Below are 20719 nucleotides of genomic sequence, written 5' to 3'. Positions count from 1 at the left end.
ACACCTCTGATTATCTTGTATTGTCCTTTTCATGATTGTGATCAGGTTCTTGTTGGAGGAGTTAGCCAAACCATTACCCTGGGGGTAATAATTTGAGGATGTACTCAAATAGATATTATGGTCCAATGCCCATGCACAAATCTGGCCTCCAACAAAAGACTTTGCATTATCTAAAATAATAGTTGAAGGGGCACCAAACCTGGTCACAATTCCATCAAGGAACTCCACAACTAAAGATTTTGTGGCATCCTTCAATTCAACTACTTCTGTCCATCTGGTGAAGTAATCTGTAGCAGCTAAAATCCACTTGTGACCAAAATTGGAGGGAGGATTGATAGGGCCTATGAAATCCAATCCCCATTGAGAAAAAGGCTGGTCCACCTAAATAGGATGAAGGGGAAGAGCTGCAAGCCTCTGTTTTCTAGAGAAGAAGGCACATTTCTCACACTTCCTCACATACCTATGACAATCATGAAACAAGGATGGCCAAAAGTAACCAGCCCTCATGATCTCCATTGCAGTTGTCCTTGCTGAGAAATGATCATCATCAGGACCATCATGAAGTTCTTTGATCATTCTTTTAGCCTGGTCTGTATCAAGGCATCTTAATAGGGCTCCATTAAAATCTTTTCTAAAAAGGATACCATCAACTACGACATAAGGAATTAACTGTAATCTATACTGTCTCCTTTTAGTTCTATCTAATCCTTAAGGGTATCCATTGCCTAATAAGAGACTCTTCATGTCATCCATCCAATTCCTTGGGTCACCATTTCTCACCTCTTGTTGCTCTATCAGTATCATAGAAGCCTCCTCATCAAGTTCCTGAGATGATAACATCTGTTTACACAACCCCCTCCCTCTTACTAGCTTGGTAATCTGAATGTCAACATCATATTCCATTACCCTTGTAATCCAAATATCTCTTTTCTCACTAACATCTTTGCTCAAAAGGAAATCCTTCACACTGGTATGGGGTACTAACAAATGAATCTTATTATGATATAGGAGGTGTCTAAATTTCTTTAAAGCTCTAATGACTACAAGGGCTTTCTTCTCTACATAGTTGTACTTATCTTCATATTCCTTAAGCCCTTCACTAAAGAAGGCTATGGGCTGCTCTTCATTCTTGTCATTTTTTTGAGTCAAGACAGCATAAATACTTGACTCACCACCTAGGGTATAAAGGATGAAATCTTTCTCAAAATTTGGATTTATGAGAGTAGGGGCTGAGGCTATGGCTGCCTTGATCTCTTCAAAACTTTCCTTCCCTTCCTTGGTCCATGCAAAGACCGTACCTTTCTTGAGCATAGTTGTAAGAGGTTTCACCATGGTAGAAAGATTAGAAATAAATCTTCTCACAAAATTTAACCTACCTAAGAAACTTTGCAGCCCTTTCTTGTGCTTAGGAAGAGGGAGGGCAAGTATTGCTTTTGTTCCCTCTGGATCAATGGTTAAGCCATCCTCAAATACAATATGTCCTAATAATTTTCCTTGGTTAGTAGGAAAGACACACTTTCTTGGGTTAAGGGAAACCCCAAACTCTCTACATCTTAAGAATACCTATCTTAGATGATTAAAATGATCCTCTGCATTCTTAGAATACACTATAATATCATCAAAGTAAACTAAGACAAACTTGTCAATCAACCATTTGAAGGCCATCTCCATTTCCTTTTGAAATTTTGCCCCTACATTGGTTAGCCCAAATGGCATCTTACAATAAGTATAGGTGCCCCATTTAGTGGTAAATGTAGTCTTGTACCTATCAGATTCTTTAACCAGCACTTGATTGTAGCCAGAAAATCCATCAAGAAATGAAAATCTCTTTGAACCACTAACCTTGGACAAAATCTACTCCATAGAAGGGAGAGGATGGTGATCTTTAAGGGAAGCTTGGTTAAGGTCCCTAAAGTCCACACACAATCTAATTTCTCCATTCTTCTTCCTAACAGGGACAAGGTTTGCTACCCATGATGAATGCTTGATAGGGAAAATTATGTGGGCCTCAATCAATTTGGATGGCTCCTTTCTCATTAAGGGTTCAATTTTAGGATTCACTGGCCTCTATTTTTGTCTTACTGGTTTTACATCATTAATTAAATCTATGGTATGCTGAAATAACCTTGGGTCAAAGCCCTTTAAGTCATCATATGTCCAAGAAAATACATCATTAAATTCTTGACATAGATGAATAAAATATTCTTGTTCAATTTCAGAACATACCTTCCCCACGTTCAAGGACTTGCCATCAGCAACCATGACTGGGATATAATCACCTTCATCAGCAGCTAGGTTCATGTCTCTACTTTTTTCTTGGTCATCAGGATTGAAAACACTCTTTAAGGTAATGAGATGTTTAGGTAGCTTGTTGGAGCTGAGGTTAATGATTTGGTCACCGTATTGATCCTATAGTCTTGACTGGTTTCTTTCTGAAAATTCTGCCTCATTCTATAAGAAGCTCACAATTTTCTCATTAGACTCAAACACTTGCCAATGGATGTTGTTATCAAGGATGACAGGCCTTACTACCACTCTGATTTGTTTCTTCTTATCCTCCTCAAGATTCCTTAGCACATCATACGATGCACCTATTGCAGCAAGTCTATCAACATGTCTGTTCTCTTTCCTAGGGATGCTTTGAATATTGAATGCGTTGAAACCTTCAAACAAATCCCATACTCTATTTTTATAAGACTTGAGAAAACCATTCTTTGTGGTATTCTGATTTCTCACTTGATTAACCACTAGCTCACTGTCCCCATACACCCTTAAGGCTTGGATTCCTCTTTTTAGAGCAAGTAGGAGACCTTGAATCAAGGATTCATACTCGGCTACATTATTAGTGCAACTGAATTGGAGCCTAAAGAAGAAGTAGTATCTTATTTGTGTAGGAGAAATCAACATCACACCAGCCCCTAACCCAACCTTATTCCTTGATTCATCAAAGTACATGCTCCATATCCCACTCATATCTTCTTTAGTACCCACAAGATTGGGAACTAGAGCATCTTTCTCCAATATACAATATGTACTGAGACCTGTCTCAAGGGTTTCTAACATAGGATCAAATTGATATGCATTAGCCCACTCATCCAAGAAAAAATTATGTATCTCTGCTAGGGGAGAGGCGGGCTCTTTCACTATGTCACTCTCATCCATCTCTAGGATAGGGCAATTCATGTTGATGGAATTGGGGGTGTAAGATTTAGTATGATGGAGGGCTTGAGGCTCAACCTTGATTGAAGCATTGGCTCCATATCTTGTTTTAAAAGACATATATGACCAATCAGAAGATATATAACCCCCTATTTGGGTTGTAAAGTCTCTTGATAGACAAATGGAAAAATATGGCTTGACTTCAAGAAAAGAGATATCTTGGGTTACAGTACAACTAGGGCATGCATGCAAGGTCATCTCCAAATTCCTAAGGATCCCTATAGTCTTGACATTACTACCATCCAACTATAATACATCCTTAACAATGGGCTCATATTTCATTCCTAAAGCATCAGCAACACACCTAGGCATTACTGAACTGCTAGCCCCTGAATCAATCATGCAATTATGGACTAGTTTTCCTCTTATAATTAGAGAAACATAGAATGGAGGAGGTCTAACCTTTTTACTTGTCTCTACCTCCCTTGATGGTTGTACTAGGATTGTGGCACTTTCCATGCTGAGTGTCTGATCGTTTTGTTCAATCTTTTCCAATTCTTGCTGCAAAAACCTCTTTTGCATGGGTATAGTAGCAATAACATCCCACGTGGAGATATTCACATGTGTCTTCTTCATTTGCTCTACCACACTAAATGACATAGTTGGTGTCTTGGTAGAAGCCTTGGGAGCTTCAATTGTATGAGGTTGAGGTGGAATAACCCGAGGATCACTTGTATCCTTTCTGCCATGATTTTTCCTTTGCTGTTGAAAGGCACTTGATTGATTATTTGTTGCTCATTCATGAGGTGTTGCATTTGAAGTTGAGGCCTAATTGGGAGGAGGGATAACATCTTCCATAGCTCTTCTTTTGCTTCTAGTGTTATGGGCAATGGAATCCTGGTTTACATTACAATGCTCCTCCATCTGATGATTCATAAAAGAGCAATCACCCTATCTTTGCATATCTGAGGCATCTTTAAATTGGTCCCCCTTGTATGATTGTTTTTCTGTAGGTTCTTGGACTGTCAAGGCCATAAAGGATGCAGCCTTCTAACACATATAATAGGCATAGGAGTAGTTACAGGAGGGACAAAAATATTGATCTTGAACCATATTGTTTTGAGGGACTATGGCCCTACTTTGGCTTACATTTGAGTTTGAAGCATGGCCACCCTGCCTACTCAGATCAAAAGAATTGTTCCAATGATTAGTATTTGGAGGCCTACCACTACTTGGAGTTTGATATTGCAATTGATGAGGCTTACTACCTTGAGCTTGCTATCTTTCTAAAGTCACCACCTTGTTGCTCACTTTCTGCATCATAGAGAAATTATCCTCTAGCCTCTTTCCTTGATCTTCTAACTTCTTCCCTTGATCTTGCAAACGTTTCTCTAGGTTATTTTCTCTTTTATCCATGTTTTGCATTAGAGATTTCATCATCTCTTTGATTTCATCTATCTCATTTGAGGATGTGGAAGCTTGAGGGACTAGAGTAAGGGATTGTGATGTAGAAGTTGTGGGAAGGGGAGCCATTGCTGGTTGATGATTTGGAACATCTGGACAGAAGGGCATAGGAGGCCTTGAAGATAGTTTACCTCCTTGTATCAATATGTTCTCTGATCTTATAGCTATGTCATAAGCATTAGGCAAGGTATCTCCTCCCATAGTTTGGATTGTAGTGGCAATATCACTGTTAAAAACTCTAAGATAATGCAAAAAAACATTACCAAGGGTAGGATTCATTGAATTAGGTATTCTATCCCATGTCTTTTGAAATCTATAATTAAAATCAGTCATACATTCATGGGGGGCTCTTTTTATAGTAGTCAACTGCTCTAAAAGTGACAAATAGTCACTTTTATCCTCAAAATGTTTGCACAATCCTACTCCTAATCCATCCCAATTTGTTATAGAACCATGAGCTAATCCTCTATACCATTGTCGTGCTTTTCCCTTTAAGGATGAGGCTAGGAACCTAACTACAAAATCATCCTCTGTAATACCATAAATATTGCAGATATTTTCAACTTCTTGAATATGTTCTGAGGGAGAGATAGAAGTTTCACCAGTAAACTCTGCTATACTTTTTAGGGCAGCTACTGGTATGTCATGTCTTTGGGCTAATAAGAGAGGGCTGCCAACATTAAAGGTGGAAAAAGTGTGAGCTCTAGGCAACGCCATATAAAAAAATGATCTATTGATATGTATTGATGGCAGTCTAGGCTGAGATCTAACAACTGGAGGAGTAGAGATAGATCTTGTAGGTGTATTTGTTACTGTTGCACTCTTAACTGGTGATAAAGATATTCTAGTCTTCCTTCTTCTAGGGTTCGAACATGAAAGCTCTTGATACTAATACTTACCTCTAGAAGATGCCCTTGTTTCAGCTCTGAGCGTGAATCACTGCAACTTTGGTCTAGAACTAGATATGTATTTGAAGCTTAGAGCCACCAAGTATTTGAAGAATGAGCCTCTTGAAGGCTTAAACACCGAAGCCAGTACTATTTCCTTAGTATTGATCTTGAAATCTCCTCTTTTGACACTAGCAGGCTTGAAATTTTCTAAGAAGAATCGTCCCACCAGGCGTGCCAAAAACTATTGTCACTTAGGTTTGCACCCTTGTCCAAAGCCTATGCATGAGGACAACCTAGTGAAACATGGAAACAACCTCCAAGCTGTGGGACTTGAACTGTGAGGTTGAGTCTCCGGAGAAGTCTGGCTTCCTCTTACTATCTAGATGCACCTAACTACTCTTGGGGAGAAAAAGGGGGAAAGAGAGCATGAAAGAAAATCTACCTAATCTAATCTAAAGAGGTGATGCACCAAAATAGAGTGTTTAGACCAAACTCTACCCATATATGCACTATTGAATTGGAATGAAACTAAGGATATACACATTCAGACTTATTTTAATCAAATAATCACATGCAAATAAGAAAACCAAGATTAATGATGCAAGGAAGAGAGATTCACTTATATTATCATTCATAGGCCAAGGAGATACAATCATGTAGATTATAGACTTCTACAAAACACTAGTAAGAGGCAAAGAATTCTTGCACTTTCATACCAATGGCTAAAGGAGATAAGGTAGGATTCATGCGGTTTGGAGGTAAGGGAATTTTACACTAGAGTTGCAGAGCAACAACAAAGAATAACAGAGAATGGTCCACCTTTTCAAAATTCACAAAAATTGCCTTTATAGTTCAGGCATAACTGTGATGTCCTCTTCCTGTAATTACTTCACAACAACCTACCATCAAGTTCTATAGAGAATAATCATGAAGAAAAATCTGATCTGGATGCAATGATATCTGATATTCTATGTCGAATGATGCCTTGAGAAGATAGAAATGGCACCATAATTATGCTCTGACCAGGTAGATGGATCAGCTGGAGGTAGTGGAGTGCTTTTCCTTGTTTTGCATTAACTTCTGGTGGTTGGGAATGATCATGAAGATCAGATTCATACAAAAAACCTCGATTTCCCCTATTTTTGTCTTAGTGAATCAGCAGGTCAATGGGTCAAACTAAAATGCAAGCAGGACGAGCCACATGGGCCAATGACTTCCTTTTATTCTACCACTCAATGAAGTCTTTCTGAGTTTGACCATCTCTTTTATTACTAACCGTGATGGTTTCACAAACTGCCAGCCCCTACTATTAACACTTAACGTTACCTTCCTGGGATCGTGAGGACACGTGTCCTCAAGTTGCTATCTCGATATACATATCTTTTAAGCATCTTTCTATAGCGAGATAGCAAGGACCATTGGTATGCCAGCATTTGACGGCCCTAAAAGTACCATAAAATTTGTCAAGCAGCCCTACATTTTGTAGCTTGCAAGGAAACAAGACTCACAATCCATGTATCGCCAAGTCGCTAACTCGCTATACCTAAACAACATGCTTCTCCTCATAGTGAGTTAGTGAGGACCATAGATCCATGTTGATTTGACAATAGTGAAGACTCACCATACATTGCGCTTGCCCCTTTAAAACTTCTAGGTCCATGAAACACCTCAGCACACTTGGCATCTAACTCAGCTCGAACTGGTACCATCCCCACAGCTTTCCAACACTCGGCCCCACCTTGAGCTACGTGTCATTGAGGCACTATGTCGCTATGGATATCTACCATGTAACTCTTCATGGTGACATAGTGCCCATCGTGGATCAAATCACATTGGATGGTGAGGGCTCATCAAGTTTCTTCCTACGAGGAGGGCAGGCAAATGACATCACCTGGGACACGTGCCCTCCACCCACTTTCTCCCATTTTTAAATTTCTTTGCATCTTGATAATGCGAGAAAGCTCCAACCCTTGATCTATGAAGATTCGACGGTGCTTGAAACATGCGCTCTTTGAACCTACATGACTACACTCCGTGATACCACCTGGATGCGTGTCAACAACCCGCTTTTTTGCATTGTCAGAAGGCCTGAAAAAACTCAAAATGAAGGGAAGTGGGCACCAATAGAATTTCTAGCTCAGCCAGCCACCCTGTCCAATCCTATGGCCCATAGAAGGAACATGGACCCACCTACCACGCGTCACCAAGGTGCTATATCACTATGGCTAAAGGTCGGGCATTTTCTTATAGCAACATAGCGAGGGCCTTAGATCGATCTAACATTTGACGATCGTGACTTGCAGGCCCACAAAATATTAAAATGCATAGGAAAAAATAATAAGGTTCAATCGTTTAATTTGTTTTTATATTCCCAGGGCATGTTTAAAATAATAGGAAGTGACCGTTGGGAGGGCAGTATATTTAAAATTTCAAATATTTGGCGGGGAAGCACAATGTGTAACATACGTTACAACCACCATTTGAAATGTGGTTATAACCATTGGAATGGAATAATATATGTATGAGATGACCATACAAGCCTCAGTGGGTGATGGTTGTATGGATTTGATGTCTTTTGAAGCAATAAAAACTTGATTTTTTTCCATTTTTCCTATGTTTTTCTATTGTACAGATGTGTACAAATTGGCACATCTAAAAATTCGATATGATTGGATAGGTATTTTAATTATCTTTCATTTTTATTTGGTTTGAGGTTTTGATGTATTCATTTGTGTAAGAAATTTTCATTTTACAGAGGGCTGCCTGGGTAAGCCTGTAAATTGACTAAATTGCACTTATGGCCCTCTAACTTGCAATCCAATGGTGGGCACTTGATGGCATTTGGTGGGAAGCAAGTTAGGGTTGTATTCTTACATATGCTAGTGTTTTAGGGGCAGAAAAGTTGGTTTACTATTTTTTCTTGCAGGCCCTAGGATGAACATCATCATGTGTTCAACCCAATTTTGAAGAGAAATTGGTGTAAAACTCTCAAACTTGCTATAATGGCCAAAGTGAAGGGTGGAATAGATTTTTGGCATGGTGAGAAAGAGTCCCAAGTGGTTGTTCTGATTCTGGAGGGCATTAATATACAAATTCGAAGAAGTTGCAAAGAAAGAAATTCATTTTTCAAGTCATTTTGACTGTTGTTTGCACGCTGCATGAAGTTTATGAACTTTTAGACTCAATGTGATAGATTTTTGAGATATAACTTTGAATTATCTTTCTTTTTCTTCTAGTCTCATCATTCTACATGTTTTCTAACTAAAGTTATTGCATTTTTAGTGAAACTAGGTTTTTAGGACAACATTTTGGTGCACACAGCAAAAATGGGCCTCTAACTGCAATTTCCTTGGTTGAAATTCATGCCCACTTGGGAAATGATAGCTAGTAGGGTCCTTTTTAAGATTCCAAAGTTTCAAGACTGGGAGATGTGTTTTGTGATTTTTTCCAATCAAGCCCTAGGTCAAATACCATGAAGGACTTGACCTCTTATAGCGTGTTGATTTGTGAATGGTAGGAGTTTGGGAATTGGTGAAGGACTGAGCATTTGGAAATAAGTTATTTTAGTGTTTTCAAACCTTTTCCAAGTCATAGAAGTGGAATCAAGTGAAAAATGTAAAAATTACACTTTTTGTGCAAAGTTGCATTGTTGAATGTTGTAAAAGTTGCTCAAATTTGTAACTTAGTGGAAAAAGGGTCATGGGATCAAACTATCTATTCCGTTAGCTCTATGTGGCTAGGTAAACCCTAGCCCCAAGCTTTCCTATCCCATTGAGCACTCAAACATTCTTGGGCACGTCGAATTGAAATGTCCCTAAGGGTCACTAAATGCCATAGGGTAGCAATCTTTGATGGGGAATATCTCAGAGCTCGTGTGAGATATGGATGCAATTCTAGGTTCTATAGGACCATTTTTTAGATACCTACAATAACCTCTCTTACTTTTTGGAGATCTTACTCCATTTTAATTTTGCGATGCTATCTCGGGTGATGCTAAAACTTGTAGTGTTGGCCAATACAAAGTTGCCAACTACCAAATCTCCCTTACCATTCATCGTGGGATTGAACTATCTATTCCATTAGCTCTAGCTGGCCAAATAAACCCTAGCCCCAAGCTCGTCCTATCTTTTTGAGCGCTCAAACATTCTCGAGCACGTCAAACCGAAACATCCCTGAGGGTCACTAAATGCCATAGGGCAATGATCTTTGATGGGGCGTATCTCAGAGCCTGTGTGAGATATAGATGCAATTATAGGTCCTATAGGACTGTGTTGTAGAGACCTACAATAACCTCTCTCACTTTTTGGAGATCTTACTCCATTTTGATTTTGCAACGCCATCTTAGGTGATGCTAAAACTTGTAGTATTGGCCAGTCAAAGTTGCCAACTACCAAATATCACTCACTATTCATCGTGAGATCAAATTATTTATTTTTCGCTTTGGGTGGCTAGGTAAACCCTATCCCCAAGCTCATCCCATCCCATTAAGTTCTCGAATGTTCTTGAGCATGCCAAACCAAAATGTCCCTAAGGGTCACTAAATGCCATAGGGTAGTGATCTTTGATAGGGCATATCTCAGAGCTTGTGTGAGGTATGGATGCAATTCTAGGTCCTATAGGACCATTTTGTAGAGAGTTAAAATAACCTCTCTCACTTTTTGGAGATCTTCCTCCATTTTGATTTTGTGACATCATCTCGAGTGATGTTGAAACTTGTAGTGTTGGCTAGTACAAAGTTGCCAACTGCCAAATCTCCCTCACCGTTCATCATGGGATCAAGCCATCTATTTTTTTAGCTCTAGGTGGCCAAGTAAACCCTATCCCCAAGCTCATTGCATCTCGTTGAGAGCTCAAACATTCTTGGGAACACCGAATCGAAACATCCCTAAGGGTCACTAAATGCCATAGGGCAATGACCTTTGACAGGGCATATCTCAAAGCTCGTGTGAGGTATGGATGCAATTCTAGGTCCTATAGGACCATATTATAGAGAGCTATAATAACCTCTCTCACTTTTTTGGAGATCTTCCTCCATTTTGATTTTGTGACATCATCTCAAGTGATGCTGAAACTTGTAGTGTTGGCAGAAACAAAGTTGCCAACTGTCAAATCTCTCTCATCTTTTGTTGTGGGATCAAACTATCTATTCTGTTAGCTTCAGGTGGCTGAGTAAACCTTATCTCTAAGCTCATCCCATCCCATTGAGTGCTTAAACATTCTTGGGCACGCTGAACCAAAATGTCCCTAAGGGTCACTAAATGCGATAGAACAGTGATCTTTGATAGGGAATATTTTGGAGCTCATGCGAGGTATGGATGTGATTCTAGGTCTTATAGGATCATGTTGTAGAGACCTACAATAACCTCTCTCACTTTTTGGAGATCTTACTCCATTTTGATTTTACAACACCATCTCGGGTGATGTTGAAACTTGTAGTGTTAGCCATTACAAAGTTGCCAACTACCAAATCTCTCTTGCCATTTTTTGTGAGATTGAATTGTCTATCCCATTGAGTGCTCAAACACCTCAAGCATGCCAAACTAAAATTTCCCTCAGGGTCACTAAATGCAATAGGTCAACGATCTTCGACATGGCATATCTCAGAGCTTGTGCAAGGTATAGATGCAATTCTAGGTCCTATAGGACTATGTTGCAGAGACCTACAATAACCTCTCTCACTTTTTGGAGATCTTACTCTATTTTGATTTTGTGATGCCATCTCAGGTGATGCTAAAACTTGTAGTGTTGACCAGTACAAAGTTGCCAACTACCAAATCTCTCTCACCTTTCATCATGGGATCGAACTGTCTATTCTATTAGCTCTAGATGGCTGGGTAAACCCTATCCCCAAGCTTGTCCCATCCCATTGAGTGCTCAAACATTCTTGGGCATGCCAAATCAAAACGTCCCTAAGGGTCACTAAATGCCATATGGAAACAATTTTTGATAGGACATATCTTGGAGCTCGTGCAAGGTATGGATGTGATTCTAGGTTTTATAGGACCATATTGCAGAGACCTACAATAAAATCTATCACTTTTTAGAGTTCTTATGCCATTTTGATTTTGCGATTGCATCTCGGGTGATGCTAAAACTTGTAGTGTTGGCTAGTACAAAGTTTCCAACTGCCAAAGATCTCTCACCTTTCGTCGTGAGATCAAACTTTCTATTCTATTAACTCTGGGTGGCTAGATACACACTAGCCCCAAGCTCATCCTATCCTATTGAGTGCTCAAACATTCTCAGGCATGCCGAACTAAAACATCCCTAAGGGTCACTAAATGTCACAGGGTAGCGATCATTGACTGTGGCAACTAGATATGTCATCTCATCCAAGGATGGAGACTCATGATATACTATCAAGAATCCTTATTATTAATTTTAGATTCAACAATCTCTTCCCCTCCTAAAATAATGTAGTTAGAAATTTAACACCTAGTGCATAGAATTTGGGCTCAGGGATCTTCTGATGAAAGGAATGTACATAGACTTTCCATTTGGTTGGAGTGTCACAATTTCCTCACCCACTAGTATAGTATCTTGGGATCAATCTAATTTAACTTTTCATCCTAGGTCCCTACAAAAACTCTTTCTCAACAAGTCATTACTAACTAGAATATTAGCAACAATAGTGAGTGTGATGAACAAATTTTTAAACCTTTGTAGTAGTGTAACTATCAACATCTCTAGAAAAAATCTTTAATATTTATCAAAATGCTAAGTTCCATGAAAACAATGACATGGTATTAAACTCAATATTCATGTTCATTTCTAGGGCTTTGTGGTAGGGTTAAAGAAAGCAGAATCATTTCCTATGTAGATGGAATAAGTAAAAGATTGTTAAGTGGCAAAGTATGATCAAGAAAATATTTAAAATCATTCCCACTTTTCTTTCAACTAAGAAGAACAATAGTGCTTAATCCAAACAAGTGAAAAAGTACATCTGAGAAGCCTATGTAGTAGTTATGTGCAAATGGAATAGAGGTGTCCAATTGAGATCAATGATTGATTAAAGTATATTGAAAAACTTCTTAAAAGCTAGTTTACTACTATATCACATAGATTATAGTCATATGGTAAAAAGCATGGAGAACCTTTATGGTAGAGGTATATAAGAACTAATTTAATGGATCATATGATAGCAAATTTAGCAAAAAAGAAGACATAGTGAGACAACAATCTTAATAAATCTAGTAATCATGTCTAATAGAATAGAAGACATTTAGTACTATTTATAGTATGAGTTATAAATTAAAAATTTTCAAGGATATTTTAACAAAACACCTAGTTTTTTATGTGCAAGATGACTCATAATCAAATACTAAAATGAGTTGTAAAGTTGTGAGTTAGTTCATAAAGGGATAACCACAAAGGAACAATCACAATTCTAAAGCTATGAAGAGGAGCTCCAAATTCCATTTAGGTGGTGGTAGGTTGGTAGTTTGAGGAAATTTATTATCTACTCCTATTTTTTCAATGTTGAACTCTATTAGAATAAATTTACAAGTTTCACCTAGCATGAACTGAGAATTCAACAAAGGCTTTCAAATATTTTTGAATACATGTTAGTGCACTAGTGATATATGGTGATTTTGAGGCTATACTATATCAATATATTATTAGATTGTTAGGACAAATGGTGATCTAATGAATAAGAACCTAACAAATCTAGAGGTCCAAAGATGTACAATTGTCATAGCATTAAGGATAAGACATTGAAATAGTGAGGTTTTCCCTTTGGAGAATGTGACAGTTATAACATATGGCAATAGTAGTGTTAAAGAAGATGACAATAGGCATTCCAAAACTCATGGCCTGAATGAACAAAGGGATTCCAAAAGATGTCAAAACAATGAAGTTCATCGTTGTCTTGTTGGTGATGTGAAAGATGATTTGTATAATAGACAAAGCGTCAAATTCAAGAAGTTAAAGAAAAAAAAGGTTTAGGAAAGTAGTTTGTCACAGATGAACAGGTTACATGCATCCAATTATCTTAAAGCACTAGCATAATACATTTTTAAGGATATTAATACCATGAAAGTAGAGCCTTAAGGTAGGAGACATGGATTGAATGAGGTCAAGCAACATATATATGAAAGTTCTCTGTAATAGCTAAAAAACATTAGATACTTGTAGCTTCTATATTCACCATGCATTAGTTATAGTTTGTGACCTAGTTTTGAAAGGTATTGTAAATTTCTTCAAAGGTACCTATCTATTGCTAGTTTTGGAGTTGTTTATCATGAAAGGGCTATAAGTCTTGTCTCCACCATGGAAATTCCATGGTCTTCTAGATTTCAAGGCTATAGACCCTAATGTATTATATTATGCAAGAAAAGGCCTTGAAAGTGAGTGCAAAGAATTCTTTGACCAAGCCCTAGGCAAGCTAGGCAATGCTCAGCTAGGGACTGTCAACAAAGAAAGAGCTCTAGAGAGAAAAGCTTGAAGAATAAAGACTTTCCCTTCTGAGGAATTGAAGAGGAGTATGATGAGGTTTTAACTTGTGGAGGAGGTGTTTTGATGATGTGTTGAGGGTGTCTTAAAAGTGGGGATAATAGGAAGCCAAGAAAACCCTACCAAACCCTCAATTTTGCTATTTTTGTTGTATAGCCTATAAGCACCTTGAGACCCTAAAAATTCTTGAGCATGGGTCCTATGTATGCATTTTTATTAAGGCTAGATGTGTTGAAAATCTAAGACAAAGGAGCTATTGGCCCTAGAAATCTGGGTGGAGGCCTAATTAGGGGTTCTCCTTGTAGCCCTTTTGTGAAGAAATCTTGAAATCGGGTACAAACCCATTGTTGTTATCCATTCAAGCATAGTAAAAGTGTTCCAATAACACCTTATGAAATCATGGAAACCTTGGTTGGACTAGGGAGTGCTATGGTACCCTAGTAGACCTATAAAACCTTTGGAGTGATGCTACAAGTTTGGATTAGTTAACTTGGTGAGGAGGTTGGGCAAGGTCAGGGGATGTTATAAGTAGCAATAGATCCTATAGACCACATAGGTGTATAGAAAACACCAAGATCCACCTATAATATACAAGGTTGCACGGGGTCAGGGGTACTTAGGGTACGGGTATGGGTACAACTATTTTTTATAATAGGGGACGAGGGTACTTGGGTATGTCAAAATTTATATTTAATTATACTTTTATATTTATAGAAAACATGAATTTATGAGTCATGACAATGATTTTTCAAATCAAGAACAGTGATAAAGTTTACAAATGTAATGTATTGTTTTTAGTTTCAGATTTTTTATATGTTAATAATAATAATTTACGATAAATGTTTAGATGCATAACATAGAAGGCAGATTTAAACATGAACAAGAAGATCATAAATCATTTGACAATGACATATTACAAATGATAAATTTCTAGTTTTAACACTGATAAAGTTTATTGTTGATCAATATTGTATCAAAGTTTCAAACTAATTAGGTATTGAATTAAGCTTGATAAACAAATAATAAAGAAGGAAAACTTTAAACATGAACAAGATCATAAATCATATGATGATGACATATTGCAAATGATAAAATTATTCTTAAATAGTGATAAATTTTATTGTTAATCAATATTCTATGAAAGTTTCGAACTAATTAGGTATTGAATTAAGCTTGATAAACAATGAGCTGATACACAAACAAAAAACTAAAAATAAATAAATCTGAAATCTCAATCAAGGTTCTTAGCTATGATGCTCTCCATCGAGTACTTAATACTTGGGATATGTGTACCCAGTACTTGGGTACATGGGTACGAGTACCAAGGGTGTGGGTACAAGTACCCATGCAACCTCATAATACATTATGATAACCAATAATGTCATACATGAGTGAACATATAATATATTATGACAACCACTAAAGTCATACATGAACGAACATATAATATATTATGTTAACCAATAATGTCATATATGAAGGAACATATAATATATTATGATAACCAATAATGTCATACATGAACAAACATATAATATAAAATGATAACCAATAATTTCATAAGTCTAATAATGTCATGCATCAAATAAATGTCATACATCGAATATAAAATGTCATATATACATCAAATGTATATCGATATTTCCACTGACATAAAATCTAACATATATGTCCACTGATGCCTATACATGTATGTCTATCAACTATATCTTCTCCTTCCCATGAGGGGAAGGAAACAAATCTCTAGAGGTCTTCGATTGTTGTGTGGAGGCAGATGATGGTGATGATGGGGTCTTCCTCGCATGCTCGCTCATCCTCTTGTTGAGGCTCTTCTCTAACTCGAGTTGATACAAATAAAGTAGATATGAATCAATAATTATTATACATTGAAATCAAATATATGTACACACAAAATTAATTATTTTCTTACCATCATCATATAGTCGCTCTGTAAGTCCACCTCGAAGGCTTGTGGATGATTGGGTGTAACAAGACCCTACAAAAATTCAGTCGATATAATCACTTATAAACAACATTAGAAATTTTGATACTAACTATTATAAACAAAAACTAAAACCAAGAAAATTCTTTCATACCTCAATCAATGGCTATGAATTAGCCATAGTTGTAGCTACTCTATAATCGACAGATTGTCGAAGATGAGGAGGAGTCTCAGATGTCAAGAGTTGCATGTCATAAATTATATGTTACATGAAACATGAAACATGGAACAAATATAATCAAATGAATTAAATTAACATGAAACAAATGTACCTCTACAGAGCTCGTATCGTGTCTAGGCTTAGAGTCTGTAGTGAATGTTGATAGTGTTGTAGAGAATTGATGCACATGCATAAAAATTTTTGTCAATCCTTCATATGATTACCTAATAAATATATGTATTAATTTAAATTATTAAATTGATATATACCTCTGGAATCATCGATGGGATGAAAAATGGGGCTGGGGGATCCTTACTAGGGCCGCCAACACTCTGACCCTAAATTTTGAACAATGTCAATACATGCTAATTAATTAGTCATTCACTATACATATAAAATGTGATCAAATTAGTTTATTATAGTTGTAATTTAGCTATGTGTTAGTGCCAAATGTCTCATTCAAGAACTGATCAGTGACTAGCCCATCATCCACACCATCTCCATCATGATTGCCAAATGTGCATAAGGATCTGCATGATGTGCACATGTGATCATGACATGTAGAAGGCTCATCCTCAACTAATGGACTTGTGTAATGAATGAGGGTCTATGTCAAAGCATTAATAGTCCCTAGAGTACTGGCCTCTACATGTTCCTTCACAACTGAAGGAATAGTCACATGCTCACTCTATGGCTTGACCACAGGTGTCCTAACTACATTAGGGTCACGATGTGCCCCTGACCTCTCAAATGATGACCCCCCACCTTTACCCTAAGATTCTAATATATCAAAATAATTCGGGATCTCCCCAAGGACAAACTCACAATATAATTTCTTTAAGAAATACATTGGGACCTCATGATTATTGTAGGGAGGGGCATCAAAAACCATACACCATCTATCCCAAAAATTATTTCTAATACCATCGTGTATGCACCAATGGATGGGGAGCTATTTAGTTGTCTCTCTAACAATATTTCGTTCACTAGGCTTTCTAAATAATGCACAAATTCTACCTTTTGGTATATCTTTTTTTTTTTTAACATCTTGATATGATAATTTGTTTGCATAATATTTTTTTTGTTCATCCCTCTTAACCTACCAAATATCTAATTGAACACTAATAGAAGCTACGTGGGTCATAATGGACTTGAGGGAGGATACCAATTGAGCTCTCGTTGGATTGGTTTATCCACAAGCTTTCAACCTACCAATGAGTGCTTCTAATTCATTTTTGCCTCTTTCTATTTCATCTATTATGTTTTCTTGTATGTTAGGAGGAGGTCTTCTAATTGGTGTAGGTTGTGGAATTTCTTGTTGTGGAGGGTTTTGATTCTCATCTTGTTGAGGGTTTTGGTTTGGATCTTGTTGAGGGTTTTGGTTGTGATCTTGTTGGAGATTTTCTAGTTCATTATTCACATGTCCTGATAAGAAATCAATTGCAATCTAAGTAAATAAACAAATTTTTAAAAAAATTCAAAAAAACCTACAAAACAATACAAAAAACATATAAAACAATGCAAAAAGAAGGTTAGACAACATACAACATGGTCGTGATCTCGAACTTCAATGATGAGGAGGGATATTGACAAGGTGGGTGGCAAAAATCTTCAATTTTATGAATTTGCATATGCGTTGTGAGGAGAGGAAGTTGGAAAATGAGGAAAAAATAAATGGGCTACGAGTTTGTAGCCCATTCATAATAATTTAGGGTTTTAAAAAGCGTGTACGCACTATTGAAAGCTAGAAAAAAAATGGGTGTCATTTTTTGGCACCACAACTTGATGCGCTTACCTCTCTACATTTTGTAAAGCTCATCTTCATCCAAAAATATTGAGGGAGTTTCTACCACACTTGATTATGGCTCTATTGTCAAACATGGTGTATGTAGATAATGATGAGGTACTTGTTGATGCAAAGGGTGATGAAAATATTTTTGATAGGGATCAAGATTTGAAACATAGATTTTTTATTCACAAGCACAAGGGGCATATGGAACTTATGATGGAGAAGAGGAAGAAGATATCATCAATTCATGGAATTTGAGATAATGTAATGTTGCAGAACTTGATATGCTTTCTACTATATTTGGTGATAAAATTCTTCCAATCTGTATGCCTCTAGTTCAGTTCAAGTTAAGTACCACTCATATAGCTTAGCAAGAATGAGAAGCTACAAGTTTGGTGCTAGGTGCAATTATAGAGGGTTGTATCAACGAAATCTTCCCATATTTATAGGAGATGGTTTATTATCTTGTGCCTTTTACAAGTATCCTTTGGAGTGAAGCATCACATGTTGGATACTTTCTCAGTATAATAAATGGATTTTTCAGGTCATAGGTCATCTAGAAGGACATGAATAGCTTGTTAAGGTACTTTCTAGTCTTCTTAGATGAATTTTAGACAACAACAAGAAATTTTAGGAGGTTTCTTTCTCTTCCTTTTCTACCCTTGAAGAGGAGGAAGCAAGAGAGTTAGCACCACACTTGGAGCTTATTTTACAACACCTTTTGTGTGTGTCTGCTAAATACCAAAAGCCAAATCTTTGTATTGTATATGATGTGATTGGTACACTTGAAGATGTTATGGATGGAGGGGGAAATCAACTAGGAAAAATATTTTGATATTTTGATACCTCCACTAATTTCCAAATGGTAGCAACACTAAAATTCAGATAGGGGTCTTTTTCCTTTGCTTGAATGTTTCACAGCAATAACATAGGCAATGGGTCTTGGGTTTACTCATTCAGATGAACATGTATTTGTAAGATCTATCAACCTGATATGAATAATTTTTTTTGCAAAGGTTGATCCTATAAAGGAAAGTGATCCATATGATAAGGAGTTAATTTTTTTCTCATTGGACTTGCTCTCCAAGCTTGTTGAAGGCCTTGGAAGTGGAATTGAAAGTTTGGTTACATGGAGTGATTTTAAAAATCTTATTTTACAATGTTGTGGAGATGAGGCTACTAATGTTTTTCAAAGCGCCATTGTGCTACTTGGTAAATTTGAAAAAGTTTGTGCAGTGCATTTGCAACCAAATTTGGTTGATTTCCTAAATGTTGCCACAAAACTGCAACTAGCATAAGTGAAGAAAATTGTTTATGTTACAAATAATGCTTGTTGGAATATTGGGAAAATTGTTGTAAAGATTCAACATGAGCTATCACCCATTGCAATGAGTTATATCCTATCTTATTCCAATCCTCTCTAATCTTGAGGAGTTAAATAAATCACTTCTAGAAAATAGTACTATAACTCTATAAAATTTCCCTTGGACTATGGAACTCTTACCTTTACCTTGTGTAGCTCATTGAAATTGAAGAGACTATAATTTATTTATCTAGTGTCTATCTTATATGTAGGTTTAATTCTTATGCCCTATATTTCAATACCATATTAGAACTATTGACTATGTCATGTTATATTTGCAATCATAGGATGTGGACTTCGTTTATGACTTTGTCTTAGTATTTATTTTTGTTGCATTTCTCATTAGATTAGGCCTAATGTTTGTTCATTTGTTATATTTCTCTAGGGATCACTCTTGAATCACATGACAAAACTTTACCATTTTTTTCTTAAACAATTTTTTGTTTTTTTTGAAATTGGGTACATAACAATGGCACAAGGATTTTTTGACATGAATAATGTGCGATACATTTGCAATAGTAAAAGCACTAAAGCAGTTAACTATTACTTGAATCTTAGAATGTAAAATTTGTGTTGGTCATCATTGTAGTAGAAGTTCAACAATTTGTTCAAATTTAATCAAATAATTGGTTGTGTGTCGAATAAAAAATAAGTCACTAAATGAGCCATAATTTTTTATAAATCAATCAAAGGAAAACCATGACTAAATTGGTGTAAATAGTAGGTAAATTGATGAGGTGAGAGAAATTAGTTCTAGCTACATGTAAACTGCATAGATCTTGAAGCAATTCAATTCATTCTATATATCCTAAACAGGAAGGGCCATATACAATGTAAACAAGAACATTCTATATCACTAGAAAACTAAGACCATTTGTATATGTTTGTGTTAATAGTTCATAATTTTTGTTTGAGCATTTTGAAATATATTATGTGAGTTTTTTCTTTTAGGAAGTTTTGAATTAAATTCTATAATTCATTGTCATCATGAGTTATGAAATGAAATTCTATGATTTGATTTCATGATGAGCTATCCAATAAATAAATGAATTTAGCATCAAATGTTATGATTCAATGCCATAATAAGCTATCCAGTAGTCAATTATAAATAGTTAAAAATATGATACAAAATGTTGATAACAGAAAAAAATCACATAATCTAATTTAAATATATTCAAACTTAAACATAAACTACAAGAACAAAAATGTATTGAACATCAAAGTTTAGACAACAAATAAAAAAATGGTAGTTATTTTTTCACGTTGATCACATTTCATTCTTATTGTTGTTTCATCTCATGGAGCATGTCATATAGTGTTTTTGAAAGCTACTTCAAACAAGAACATGAACCTTCTCAATACAAGAAGATTGTTGATTATCTTGTAAGGGAATACAAATCAGCATTGTAAGCATAAATTTGTTTTATCTTGAGGCATT

General features: G+C 36.4%; 1 pseudogene; it reads left to right on the top strand.

The window, feature by feature from the left end:
* The window catches only part of LOC149544096 (transportin-1-like), a 67133-nt pseudogene extending 47739 nt beyond the window's left edge, over window positions 1-19394 (top strand).
* The last annotated feature ends 1325 nt before the right edge of the window (window positions 19395-20719 follow it).

Source organism: Cupressus sempervirens, chromosome 8, assembly GCF_028749045.1.
Source record: "Cupressus sempervirens isolate cs-2001-9-10 chromosome 8, ASM2874904v1, whole genome shotgun sequence".
NCBI classification, from domain to species: domain Eukaryota; kingdom Viridiplantae; phylum Streptophyta; class Pinopsida; order Cupressales; family Cupressaceae; genus Cupressus; species Cupressus sempervirens.
This window is presented reverse-complemented; position numbering and strand designations above follow the sequence as displayed.